Genomic DNA, 14752 nt, shown 5'->3' on the forward strand with positions numbered 1-14752 from the left:
GAGAGAGAGAGAGAGATGGACAGACAGACGGCGCAAGAGAGAGAGAGAGAGATGGACAGACAGACAGAGAGCGCAAGAGAGAGAGATGGACAGACAGAGAGACAAACCCCAAGATGAAGTATCCACTCCAAAATCACCATGCTGGAAGAGGGTGGAATAATCTTTTCACTGATTTTAGGTCCGTTCACTTGTTTGTAAAAAAAAATCTCAAAAAAATAATGGATGAATTTAATCATCCTATCTACATAGTGTACAGCCCAAGCGAGAATTTGTATGCTTTTAGTGAGGTTTAGAAATCCTGGAGTGTTTTAAGCATCTATTAACTAACATTGGAAAATATGACAAAATTGCTTTTCTCTAAAAGAACGTTCTTGTCTGTTTTATTTAGTATGCTGTTTATTGTTATAGAATGTTATGAATTGTCGCAGTGGTTGTAGTGGAATTGGTCACATCGGTCAAAATGTGTGACCAGAGTTTTCACAGCAGGTCGTTGGATGTGGATTAGCTCAAATCCACTGAGATGGAAGCTATAAATAATATTTTTATTGAGTTACAGTGAATCAACCAAGGAAGGAATTGTTTCAAGGAATAGCTGCATAATTCTAATAATATTTACTGAAAACAGCATGATAAAGTTATGTGCAGTAGTGAATGACCTCTTCACTAATTTAGCAGTAAATTTAAAGATGTTGTAAGACACACCCGTCATCTGTCTGCAATAGGAAAGTCATCTTCAATCAGCCACACTGTACACTAATGCCTCTAGGAAAGTAGTGACCAACTGGAAAATTTCAGTTGGCTTCTGAAAACAGGACTTAGACACTTGGCAAACTGAATTGGCTAGCTACTACTCATGGCCAGATTTTCCCGAAGACATGGAGGAAGCCAATGACTCACAGATTGGGTTGTGTCAGGAAACTAGTCTGAAAGCATGAAATTCTGCATCCACCTATACTTGTACTCCAATTGGAGCCCCAGTTTCAGCTCCCCAGTCTCAATTTTCACAAAGAATTTCCCACGTAGGTGGGCTTAATTACCAGTGAACAATTAAGGTAATAAATTGTCACGTGTATTTTTCTTCATTCCAATACAGCTACAACAGTGGCATCTACCCAGAGTGGGAATTAGCCCAGGCATATTCTGTGCACTCAAAAATCCAACCCAGCCAATTACTGCCCCAACCTGCCCTTGATCATTAGTAAAATGATGGATGCAGTCATTAACAATGCTATCAAGCAGCATTTGCTTAGCACTAACTCAATTTGGGTTCTGCCAGAATCACTCATCTCCTGTCTTTATTACAACCTTGAGTTCAACCCTTATGTCCGTGTTTGGAAGACAACGTCAGGTCAGAATGACTGTCTTTAACATAAAGGCAGCATTTGACTGTCTATGACATGAAGGAGCCTAAGTAAAACTGGTGTTAATGGGAAAAATCGGGGAAAACTCCCTTATGATTGGAGTCATATGTGGCACAAAGGAACATGGTTGTGGCTGTTAGAGATCACTCAGCTCAACCCGAAGACACCTCTGCAGAGGTTCTTCAGGGTAGTGCCCTGTGTCCAACAATCCCCAGCTGCTCCAAGGACCTTCTCTCCATCAGAAGTTCAGAAGTAGAATGCTCACTGATGACTGTATAAAGTTCAGCACCATTGAAAGTCCTCAGGCACTAAAGCAGTCCATGTCCAAATATCCAGTCTTAGGCTAAAAGTGACAAATAACATTTCCTCTACACAAGTGTTGACAGCGACCACCTCAAACAAAAGAAAATCTAACCCATCACCTCTTGTCACTCTGTGACGTTACCATCACAGAGTCTCCCACTATCAACATCCTGAAGCCACTTATAAGTAGCCTTGGGCAAGCTCCGGAGGCAAGTCACAGGCCAGAGCCTGAAGCGGGAGGCAGTTTGAGCCCAGGCAAGCCTGGGAGACAAGTCCAGGCCGGAGGCAGTGAGGCCTTGTGTTCTCAAGCCCAGTGCGTACAGACTCGGTGAAAAGGACTATAATTTGGACACTTTTTAAAAGTGCTTTTATTTTTATTCTGGGCTTTGAGCAATTCAAGTACTTTATAAAAAAATAGTTTAGCATAGGAATACATTTTTTAACTCTTTCAATTCTGTAACAAACACTTAAAGTATCTGTACCTCGGTACTCAATACCCAAGATGGTGCCAAAGCAGTGACATTACAAACACTGTACTCATTCGAGTGCACATGACAATAAAGGCTATTCTTCTATTTTATTCTAAACTGAACTGCACCATCCACACAAAATACTACAGCTGCCAGAGCAGGTCAGAGGCTAGGAATCCTGCAGTGAATAACTCACCTCCTGACTCCCCAAAGACTGTCCACCATCTATAAGACACAGATCAGTGGCAAGATGAAATGTTTCCCATTTGCTTAGGTGAGTGCAGCTCCAACAAGATAGAGGACAAAGCAGCCATTTGATTGGCATCACATCCACAATCACTAACCCCACTACTGACGCTCGAAAGCAGCGGTGTATACAATCTACAACATGAACTGCAGAAATTTTAAGGCTCCTTAGACAGCACCTTCCAAAGCCACAACCACTACCATCTAAAAATGAGAAGGACAGCAGGTACATGGGAAGCTGCAGAGATATATTTCCAAGTCTGATGGGGAGTGGTGCGGAGAGAAACTTGTGGTGTCCCCATGTATCTGCTGCCCTTGCCTTTTAGCATGGGTTGCGAAGGTGTTGCCTAAGAAGCCTTGATGTATTTCTGCAATCCATCTTCCAGATGGTACACACTGCTGCTACTGAGCATTGATAGAGTAAATGTTTCTGAATATTGTGCTAATCAAGTGAGATGCTTTGTCCTGGATGTTGTGAAGATTCCAGAGTGTTGTTGGAGCTGCACTCATCCAGGCAAGTGGAAAGTATTCATCACACTCCTGATTTGTGCGATGATGTGGACAGGCTTAGGGGAGTCAGGAGGTGAATTACTTGCTGTAAAGTTCCTAGTCGCTGATCTGCTTTGTATCCACTATTTATGTATCTACTGACCCTCCCTGTTTTACATATGGCTGGATCACGAACACCCATACTAATAAACAAGATCCCATATTTTAATGATCCAAAATATGAACATTTGCTTATTCCTTCAAATAATTATTTTATACGGTCCTGTATTGTATTGTGTTGTATTTCAACTTGCATACAAGTCAACTGACATACTTACTCAAGAACGGAACACATTTGTAACCTGGGCTTTAGTTCAGTTCAGTTTTTAAGTCAATGGTAACTCCCAGGATGTTGATGGTTAGACTCTCTCCTGTTGGAGATGATCATTGCCTGGCACATGTGCAGTGAAAATGTTACTTGCAAGATGGGTGATATCAGATCAATGACACATTATACCCAGTGCCTGATATTCCAATTTTGCAGTTAATGAAATAACATACACTGCATATGCAGTGTCACTAGTTTTGTGTCACCATCAAAGATGAACTTCTACCTTAATATTTATTTCATGTAATTTTAGAATTACGAATTATTAAATGTAGATTAGAAATACTTTATTTAAAAACTATTTGAAGTCAAGGATTTATTGAATGAATTTTACTTCCAAAACTATTTTCCATTGAACTGCCTGGATGCTTCACAAGTCACTGTTGCTCAGGATTGGAATTGTACTGTAGCTGCATGATCTTGAAGCAGTGCAAGATCGCCTCTTGGAAAGAATCAATACTGCTTTAGTCTAGGTAAGCATCAGACAATGGCCTAGGTCATTGCAGCATTAAAAAGTGACAACATTCTCAAAACTACAAATGTTTTTTAATGCACTAAATGATAAAAATAACTAAACATTGCAAACAATCCAGAAGAGCAGCATACTGTGAAAGCAGAGATGTTATTATTGCAAACAGTGAATTTGTTTTGAAAGTCCATGAGCTGAACATTACCATTTCTTGTTATGTAGTGAGTCGAATCTAGTTTGGAGCAATTCTTGCCATGAGGTCAATTGAGTTTTCTTACCATAATCCTAAAACTTTGTTGACTTAAATTGCCATCTGAGGCCTCGTGATTAGAACTAAGGCCTATTTCTATGTCACCTTACCACACAGCATTCACAGAGGAACTCAACTCAGCATGGGTCATCCATAAGACCAGCATGCCCCAGGGCCATGAGGGACTTTGTGCAGATGCACAGGTAGGAGCAGGAGAGATGGGCAGGCATTCAGGATTTACTGGCCCACATGGCGTAGAAACTGGGGTGATGGACCCAATGCATCAATTCACTGTCTGTTATTGTCCACGCTCTGTAGCAGTACAGCAAGACTTGCAATAGACTCCATGTAGAGATTGGCGCTGCCATGGACAGACAGATCCAGAACACTCAGAGGCTAATGGAAAGTCAAAAACACCCTCACCCCATGTTCAATGCAGCATAGCAGGAGGGACAGGAGGAGAAAAGTACACCAATGTCACATGTGAATAAAGATGGGCAGACTTGAATGTATAATAATCAACAAATTATCTGCTTGATCCCCTAACCTTTAAACACTTCCATGTTTAAAGTTTTGTTCATGTATGTAAGTAGTTATAATATTACGCAAGCCGTTGCATTTCACCATTCATGAAGTGGCCCATGTCTCAGTTGTGCCTTAGATGATTCATAGCATCTTGCAGCATAACTCCTTGGCCTTGAATGCGGTACAAAGATTGGGGTTCTTTGATGAACACTAACTACATCATTTGGGAACAGGGATAGCAACATGTGCATATGGCATCAGCTCACTCTGACACCTTGCCCATCTTCATTATTGCAGCTAACTGGGTATGCAGGCATTTGGATCTGAGGGAGTTTCCTGACAGTGATATTGATGGAATGGTGCAACTGAGATGGTCAATGTTGCAGGATAGCTTGGAGGTAGGCATATCGCCTGCCTATGTGGCCAACATATAGAACCATAGAGCACAGAAATAGACCCTTCAGTCCAAATCAGTTTCTTAATGACCTAGTCCCATTTGCCTGCATCCCTCTAAACTTTTCCTATTCATGTACTTATCCAAATGTCTTTTAAGTGCTGTAATTGTACCAGCCTCCTCCAATTCCTCTGGCAGTTCATTCCAAACATGCACCACACTCTGAAAAAGTTGCCCCTCAGGTCACAAAATTTTTCCCCTCTGACCTTAAACCTATGCCTTCTAGTTTTTGGCTCTCCTACGCTGGGGAAAAGAGCTTGGCTATTCAGTCTATCCATGCCCCTCAAGATTTTATGAACCTCTGTAGGTTTATATCATGTGTTGGAGGACAATGTGAAGGCTCAGTGAACAACTGCAGATGCAGCCTCCTCACTCATAAGTTCTCACTGACCCCGTCCATTGCAGTTCCTCTCACAGCTGTTGTCCTCTATACATGTGCTTCATGATTGCCCCGATAGCAAGACGTCCCGTGAGTGGCTTTCAGCCTCAGCATTGATGTGTCACTCAAATCTCCCCAACAGCAGGCATCATTCCATTAACATGCAATAGCAGCCTACCTATCCTGTCACTTATTCTGGGCCCCTTTTCCCCAACTCCCTTCCTTCTTAATTTTTGCAAACTCAGGTAATGGGACAACTGTGGTCCACCCCTTCATGTGATCTTGATCTGCCAGCAGCAGGCATCACTTGCCCAGGCCTTTGGCAGTGGACACGTGACAATTCCCCCCGGCTTCATCCCCAGACTGGCCCCAATGGAGACCAAGGGCTGACTGTGACCCACTGCCTGCAACACAGAGGAATGTCTTACCCTGTTCAACATTATGTGAGACTGCAGCCGAAGCCTCTGACCGGTAGGGTGGATTGCCCTTGACTAATCATGAAGGGCACCCCCTTAATAATAAGGGCCTTCTCGGGTCTCACTGCGTTCTACTGTCATAAGACTTTCAGACATGTCAGACTGTTTACTGCAGACGCTTTGTGTTTGGCACAAACTCCAAGACCATGTGGTGTAGATGTCATAATGATGTGCCACACTGATACATGACTGGATGTATGGGTTCCTGAATGAGGACTACTGCCCAGCATGGCCACTTGCCTGGTTGTCTGACCTTGCCAATGCATGGCCAGGCAAGGCAAGGTAGGGCAAGGAAGGCACGCTCAGGACATGCCAGCAGTCATCAGGTAAATGCGCACTGAGAGAGCAGCCCTGGTAGGCAGCCCAGTCCACACCATAGGAAGTTGTCCTGTCCCTATGCGGTACTTGTACCTGATGCAGATGTACACTGCTGGATGCCTGTGCCCTGCTAATCCAGTCTGCCCTTCCAGGGTGCAGTGCCAGTGCATTGGCATTGCCAGAAGGGTGACAATGACTCCCTGAAATTGAGTGCCAATCTCCATGCAGTTTGTGCTGGTGGATCAGGCCCTGCTCTCAAGCCAAGCTGGACCTCTCGGAGCAAGTGGTGAGTTAAACTTACCAAGAAAACACTCTGATTACTGTCAGCTAGTTTGTATGGAGAGATTGGTAAGATCACAACCCATCACAAATTGGACTGACGAGAAATATTGAATATGAATTGGGAACCCACTACTCCCTGGTGAGAATCTTGCCACGCCACAAGAGCAAAGAGGGTAAGTTGCAGTAAGCTGATCTCAATGTTGAGACAAACATCTCACCCAATTCTACCGCTTATCTCACTATAGCCCATCCACTCAGAGCCAGCCATGGTTCTACAAGGATGGGCACAGTTGAAGAAATTATAGTCAGCTGATATTAAGTACCATCTATTTTTCAACAGTAAAATTTTGAATGTGGTCAGGACATCTGATAATAAACATTTTTAAGCATTAAACAATACACAAGTAGCACTCAGAACTAAATCCAATTATAGTCGAAAAGTGCTGACAGATTCACTCACTCACTTTCTTGGCAAATTTCCAGAAGTTAGGGTGCCGGTATGATTTTACTCAGTAATATCAAAACATAGCTTTCTAAAATGTTAAAAAAACGATTATGGAAATTTGCCTGACTTGAACTCCAACCAAACCTTTGATGAATATCAAAAAGGCACAAGGCTTCCAATGTCATGTTTCTCAGAATAGATTTTAAAGTGAAGATAAATACTAAGGACAGGAGATAAGGTAGTCAAATACTGCTGACACTAAGGTGCATCGATCATTCAGTCCAAAGGAAGCTCTAAACTTCATTTTAACTGTATGACAATAGTTTTTGAGGTATAGTGATTGTATACACTGAAAGGGGGAAATTTTAATATTCAAGGGAGCAAGGGGAAGGACAGATATTGGTGCAAGTCGGAAGTGGTGAAGATTCAAAATAAAAACCAAAAGAACTGCAGATGCTGTGAATCAGGAACAAAAACAAACAAAGTTGCTGGAAAAGCTCAGCAGGTCTGGCAGCATCTGTGAAGGAAAAAACAGTTAACGTTTCGGGTCCGGTGACCCTTCCTCATGCAGTGAAGATTCAAACTTGCATTGTGGTTTTTACTACCAGAACTTGGGTTTCTGGAGATGTGTGAAGCTCACCAGGGTAAGATGGCACAAACAAGGGATTAACCAAGCTAGGAAACTTCCAAATAAGAATAATAGAAATAACAGTAAGAAGAATAAAATGTTGCCAAAGTGAAAGGATTTGTTCAGAGGACTGGTTCTGAGTGTATGGTTTGACTGTTCTGGAGGTGATTGTCAACATTTTGCAGACCATTTCTGATACTTTGGACTTTTGTCCCTTTGATCTTCATTCATCTGCAGGCAGGCTTCATTACAGGAGGAATTAGCTTACGCAGCTCTGATTTATATATCAGCGGAACAAAAGGAGTGGCAATACGAGCTGTATCAGCACCCACAGGAGCAGAAGGGGCAACACCAACCCTCAACCAAAGAGCAGAGGTGATAAACACTTCCTTCTCACAGGTGGTGATACCACAACACCAGATTTTCAAACAGAGATTCAAATTTCTCTTCAGAGCACAGCAACGATACCCGAAGAGGCTTTAGACTTTCTCAGCAGACATCCTGCAGCCTCTTGGGACAAGATCTTTCCTGGTGAAGCAGGGGTGAACATGCATTGCCAATGGCTGACAAGGTCACCATAGCCTGAAATTTATAAATCCAATGATCTGCTGGTAATAGCTGCAGGATTTTGCCAGGTCCAGTACTTATCCACTTTGCTACTGCTGAAGCTAGTGAGAAAGAGAGTGCACACCAGAATTTATTGCAAAGAGTTAGATTCCCAAAATTCAGGGAACCATAGATTGCACAATTGTGACACACATGACACCCTCTTCGTGAAATAGTAATCTCAAAGCAAAAGGGATTGAACTTTTTTTATTATCAGCAGGTAATAACCACTGATTAATATTCATTTGTGAATTTCCATTCAAAATATTTTGGAAGCTTCTTTATCCTGTATTAGTCAGCCATATCACAGATCTTACAAACTCCAAGTACACTCAGTAAGTGACTCTTTGAAACAAAAATGATGTGGCCAATGACATTTGAGAGAAGTGCTTCCACTGATGTTCAAGATGGGTAAAACAAGTACAAAATTATAAATTTGGAGTATCAGTGGTCAATTTTCATCATCTGATTTTAAATATGAGGCTTACATGATCTAAAAGTGATTTTAAAAGGGTAATACCTGACCTAGAATGGCTATGATCATCTGACCACAGAGTGAAGCATGTCCAGCAAACCCAAATAGAATAAACAAAATTGGCTGCATTGAGATTATTACATTATCTAAAAGTTTGACATAACCAACTGAAACAACGTCAAGAACATTTGCATCTCTTATTTAATATACTCTTGTGCTGTTAGTTGAACACACTGGACAAGAGTGGATTGCTAACTTGAAAGGACAATGAAGCCAACTCAGGAATACAAAATGGACCTATATCACCAGTTGCTTTGAGCAGAAAGTGCCAAGAGTAAAAGCAACTCAGGACATCCACCATTCATCAGGTGCTTAAGATCTGCAAATTTGCCACTGCTGTAGCCAACTCTCAGTGTTAGAAGGGATCATCAGTGTTATCAAGTGGCACTCACTCAGCAATAAACAGAACACCAGTGAGCAGGTTGAGTTCTGCCAAGGTCGCTCACCTCCTCACCTCATTACAGCCTTGCTGCAAGCATGAACAAAAGAACTGAATTTCAGAGATGGGTGACAGTGATCCCTTTGACATTCAGTGATTTAACAATCATTGAATATCCCACTATCAACATTCTGGTAGTTACCATTGACTAGAAACTTAACTGGACCAACCATACAGGTACTATGGCTACAAGAACAGATCAAAGTAGGAGATAACAGTGTAGATCTCGGTGAGCGCCGCAGCCCAAACAACGTCAGGGGAGCAGGAACACTGACGTTTCAGATCGGGACCATTCCTCAGGGTCCTGACCCAAAAAGTCAACTTCCCTGCTCCCCTGATGCTGCCTGGCCTGCTGTGTTCCTCCAGCTCCACACTTATCTCTGACTCCAGCATCAGCAGTTCTTACTATCTCTGAGATCAAAGTAGAACTTTTGTGGCAAGTAACTCTATCTCTCCAAAGCCTGTCCATCATCTATGAGGCACAAGTCAGGAATATGATTGAATACTTCCCACTTGCTTGGATGAGGGCAGATCCAACAACACAAGAAGCTTGACACCATCCAAGACAAAGCAGTACAGGTATGCTCGATTGGCACCACATAACCATAAGCTCTGCATTCCTGCCACATCCAGTCATGAGTGGTGGTGGACAATTGAACACCTCGCTCGATGAGGAGGCTTCACAAATATCCCCTTCTTCAATGATGGAAGATCCCAACACATCAATACAAAAGATGAGGCTGAAGTATTTACAGCATTCTTCAGCCAGAAGTATTGAGTGCATGATCCACCTCAGCCTCCTCCAGCGGTCCCCAGCATCAGAGATACCAGTGTTCAGCCAAATCAATTCACTCTAGATGATATCAGGAAATGGCCAGAGGCACTGGATACTACAAAGGCAATGGGCCCTGACAACATTCCAGCAATAGTACAGAAGGCTTCACAACTTGCCGCTCCCCTAGCCAAGCTGTTCCGTTACAGTTACGGCATCGGCCTCTACCCAACAATGTGGAAAATTGTCTAGGTATGTCTTGTACACAAGAAGCAGGACAAACCCAACCCTGCAACTGACTGCCCCAGTCTATCATCAATTATGGTGTCCGAGTCAGAGCACAAAAAATCAGTAAAGTGATGGAAGATGTCAGCAACAGTGTGATCAAGCAGCACCTGATCAGCAATAACCTACTCAGTGACGATCAGTTTGTATTCCCCCAGGGCCACTCAGCTGCTGACCTCATTACAGCTTTGGATCGAACATGGGCAAAAACGCTGAATTCCAGACTTCCCCACTTGCCTAAACAGGTACAGCTCCAACAACACTCAAAGTTTGACACCATCCTGGGATAAAGCAGTTTGCTTGATTAGCGCCACATCCACAAACATATGCTTTCCTCCACCACTGACGCTCAGTAGCAGCAGTGTGTACTATCTACAAGATGTGCTGCAGAAATTCAAAGATCCTCAGGCCGCACTTTCCAAACCCATAAACATTTCCTTCTAAAAGGCACAAGCAGCAGATACATGGGAACACCACCAACTGCAAGTTCCCCTCCAAGTCATTCACCATCCTAACTTGGAAATATATCATCATTCCTTCACTGTCACGGAGTCAAAATCCTGGAATTCCCTCCCTAAGGACATTGTGGGTCAACCTACAGCACATGGACTACAGCAGTTCAAGGCAGCTCACTATCATCTCCTCAAAGGCAACTAAGGACAGACAATAAATGCTGGCCAGCCAGCAACGCTAACATCTGACAAATAAAAAAATCTACAAACCTTTTGTCTCTCCCCCACAAATTCACAGCAATAGCAGTGTGTACCATCTCCAAGATGCACTGCAGTAATTCAGCAAGGCTTCCAAACCAGTGGCATTTGCCACCTAGAAGGGCAAAGGCAGTGAATGTATGAGAACACCACGACCTGCAAATTCTCCTTCATCATATACCATCCCAACTCAACTTCAAGTTATAATTCCTTCACGGTCACTGGGTCAGAATCCTGGAACTTTCATTCTAACAGCATTTCATTAAGCTGTAACTACATCTTAAAAACTGTAGTAGTTCGAGAAGACAGCTCACCACCAACTGCTCAAGAGCAAATAGGGACAGGCAATAAATGCTCATTTAGGCAGCAATGTCCACAAGCCTTTTTTTTTTTTAAAAAAAAACTGAACAATTGACCCCAGATTTAAAATCTAACACCTCAAAGACTCTGAAAAATGTTTTGGTTTTAAAAACTGCATAGCCTATACAGGTATCCTCATTACACCAACTATTCATTTTCTGGTAGTGTACAATTCTCCACAAGGCTGATATCCACTTAGCAGGCAAGAAGCAACAACAGTGTTGATTGTACAAAAGAAATTTGAAATAAATTTTATGATGCTAATGACTACAAGAAAGTGGACTCATTTAAAAGACATTTGACACCTAAGTGAGTTAACAAGGTGTAGAGCTGGATGAACACAGCAAGCCAAGCAGCATCAGAGGAGCAGGAAAGCTGACATTTCAGGTATGGACATATCTGGAGGGTCCAGACCCGAAATGTCAGCCTTCCTGCTCCTCCGATGCTGCTTGGCCTGCTGTGTTCATCCAGCTCTACACCTTGTTATCTCAGACGCCAGCATCGGCAGTTCCTACTATCTCTGACACCTAAGTGAATTTTTTTGTGCAACTTCTGTTGTGCTCCTCTTCTTTCTCCTATTTAGTATAAGCAGAGCTCAAGGTAGGTTGTTTCCTGACTAACTGTTCAAGTGTTTACAGTAAATATTCTATTGGATTTAGATTCTGTGAGGACTGCTCCAAAGACTGACCCACCTGCACTTATACAAGGGCATGCTCTGTCAGGAATTCTGGAGGTAGCAGGCAACGCTCTGACTAATGAGAGGAAGGTGAGGGGGGCAATGATTGAGAGGGGAACAAAGGACATGCCTTGAGCAGAGTTGCCATTTCCATATGCTCTTTTTCCACCTTCCCTTTCATGGTTGAATCTCACTTCCCGGCTATCCAGAAGCTACACTTTGATAAGGTGCTGGTTGGAAAATTGAGGCTTTGCACCATCTGACTAAAACTGCCAAACTTGAGCGTGCAGGTCTATGGTGAGCGCAAGGATATATTTGGGTGCCTACTGAATTGATGCTCCATGTAAATGGGCATCCTTCCCATGATTATCAGTACAAATGCTGAGACATCTTAACACTTGGGGAGACCTCCGGTCTCATGCAGTGTATCAAACAGCTGACAAAACCACACACACTTTCTGATGCTGCTCCAGAATAGTCATTTTAGATGGACTTCTTTTGACCAAAGGCTCATTATCTGTATAAAGCTAAGTAGAAGTTGAAGTGCTCTCCACCTTCTGATGTGGTCATTTCACTGCTGTGCCTGTCTCCAACAGCTCCTTCTGTTCATGTGATAGTAAGAACTGCAGATGTTAGAGTCAGAGATAACGAAGTGTGGAGCCTTCTCAGTAGTGGTTATGTTAGTTATGACAGTAATGACAGGAGCTCTACAGCCTGCACATCCCCCAGCCCCAACTTCACCAGTTCTTTACCTCTGCCTGGACTCCTGCTCTCTCATGTTCTACAAGGGTAGAAAGCAAAGCATTAGGAGTGAGAGAAATGGAAAGCGTTGGGAAGGTGATGGGCGACATTTGTAGAAGGTGACAGTGATGCATGTGAGGTAGATACCACTGGGATGAGGTTGGGTATCAGTGGCATGTGGTCATATGGGCTTGGAGAGAAGAATAAGTGGAGCTGCAAGATGTTCCAGATTGCAGAATGACATGCAGGTAAATCCGGGGCAAGTCAGAGTGAAGGGACAACCTGAAGGTGGTATGTTACTAATCTTGACAAGACCATGGAACTTCTTTTCACACTGGACACAGGTTTGCAAGATCAAATCCCTGCTGCTCACATCCTCCATGTCTTCCTGGCATAGCTTTTTATCCCCAAATGCTAACATCTTCTTCCCATCTGTGAGGTATAATGTTTCCCTGCAGAATCCTAATGGATTCAGTATTACCTCAGGAATGTGATTAAGAACTGGGATGAGAGGAGGCACAGGGTGACTTTCCCAGGTTTGTATTCCTTTAGCAAAGTTCTTGGCTGTGTTTGACATTTAGAGAATTGATGAACTGTAAAGGATACCTATAAATAGAAGTGTGAGTCACCATCACACCCGCCCACTCTGATTGTTCAGGAAAAGGGATTCTAATGACTTGGCTGAATTAAAAAGCAACAGCAAAATCAGCTCTTATATCTTATAGGTTCTGGACCCAAAGTTGGTCTCCCCACTATAAAAAAAATCTGCCCAAGATATCTTTATATCACTAGCCCCATAACCCCTCACCCTGATTTTCACATAATTCACAATACATGTAGCCAAAACAAAACAAATATTGTATAGGAAAGTCTTTAAAAATGAAGATAACTCACCAAATTTGTGCAAAATATCCAGTGATGACAATGAGTCATTAATTCTTCATATGCAGCAGCTATCAAATTTGACACTTCAGTGAAGCAGAGACTATTTAATCATATCGTAATGTAATATTTATGATGTCATAAGATCAAATGATGTTATATTGTTAAGGTGATGCAAAACTAGGTTACATTTATCAGCTGGGATACAACTAACCACAATACAAAATCAGCTTTAAGTAACCTCTTTAAAATCAGTGACACAAGCTGATGTTTTTAAATTGATCACACCCACTCTATCAACCAATCACATTCTGCCAATCAACAAACAACCTTTATGAGCTCACACTAATTAGAAGCTGATGAGTGAGATCACTAGTTCACTGGGTCACATTGTGACCAACAATTGACATCCCACTGCTTCTCACATGATTCAGACAGCCCCCCAGAGATGTCCTAACGTACTTTAAAATGAGAAATGAGAGAAAGGGATCTTTCCTCCGGAGATTCACAGGCATACGCAGCTTTGAATCTAGCTGAGCATTACACTTTCTTAGTAGTAAGATAAAATAGTCAATCTTGACAAAGCAGGAATAGTGACCTTGAATGCCTGTCAAATAGCCAGTTAACCTGCACTAATACCACCAAAAGAAAAATCAGTAATTCAAGAAACAATTCAAGTGTAAATGTAATACAGTCAATTCTGTTACAACAATTCAGATCTCTTGACTGGAGCTCCAGAAAATGCTATACAAATGAAGAGGGACATGAGGACCGAACATGAATATTACTAAATCATTGGCCATTATTTATATGTCAAGAAATGCAATAGTCATTAAGCAGAAATGGGAACACCACTCACAAGAAACTTGATATAGAATTAAAATAAATCATAATTCAGCTGTGAAAATAAACTATATACATTGCGTGATACAGAATTTCAGAAGAATACAGTACAGGAGAAGTGCATTCAGACCAACATAACTGTTTGATAATTCTAACCAATTCATCCCACTCTTCAGCTGTTTTCCCATAGCCTTGTTCCTTTTCTCCTTTAAGTATTTGTCAAGTATTTACATGCAAGTGAGATAAAATTAGAAATCACAACTCACAATCATATATCATTAGTTGCAAAACTAACACATTTCTGGAAGTTGATTCCCAGAACAGGTAACCACCCCATAAGATTAATCTCTTTCTGGGAAAATTACTATTTATTTATTTTAGGGTAGGTGCTGTAATTATGACAAATTGAGACTGTAGGCT

The 14752-nt window shown here is 42.1% G+C and overlaps 1 protein-coding gene across 2 annotated transcripts in view; it reads right to left on the bottom strand.

Annotated features, from left to right (window-relative positions):
* LOC125484539 (E3 ubiquitin-protein ligase TRIM8-like) overlaps positions 1–13720 on the bottom strand; it is a 48199-nt gene extending 34479 nt beyond the window's left edge. For both annotated transcript variants that reach the window (XM_048603754.1, XM_048603753.1), the window contains exon 1: positions 13502–13720. The gene's annotated coding sequence lies outside the window, so the exon portion shown is untranslated. The remainder of the gene's footprint in view (positions 1–13501) is intronic.
* Positions 13721–14752: the final 1032 nt, after the last annotated feature.

Source organism: Rhincodon typus, chromosome 12 (assembly GCF_021869965.1).
Source record: "Rhincodon typus isolate 14 chromosome 12, sRhiTyp1.1, whole genome shotgun sequence".
Lineage (NCBI taxonomy): Eukaryota > Metazoa > Chordata > Chondrichthyes > Orectolobiformes > Rhincodontidae > Rhincodon > Rhincodon typus.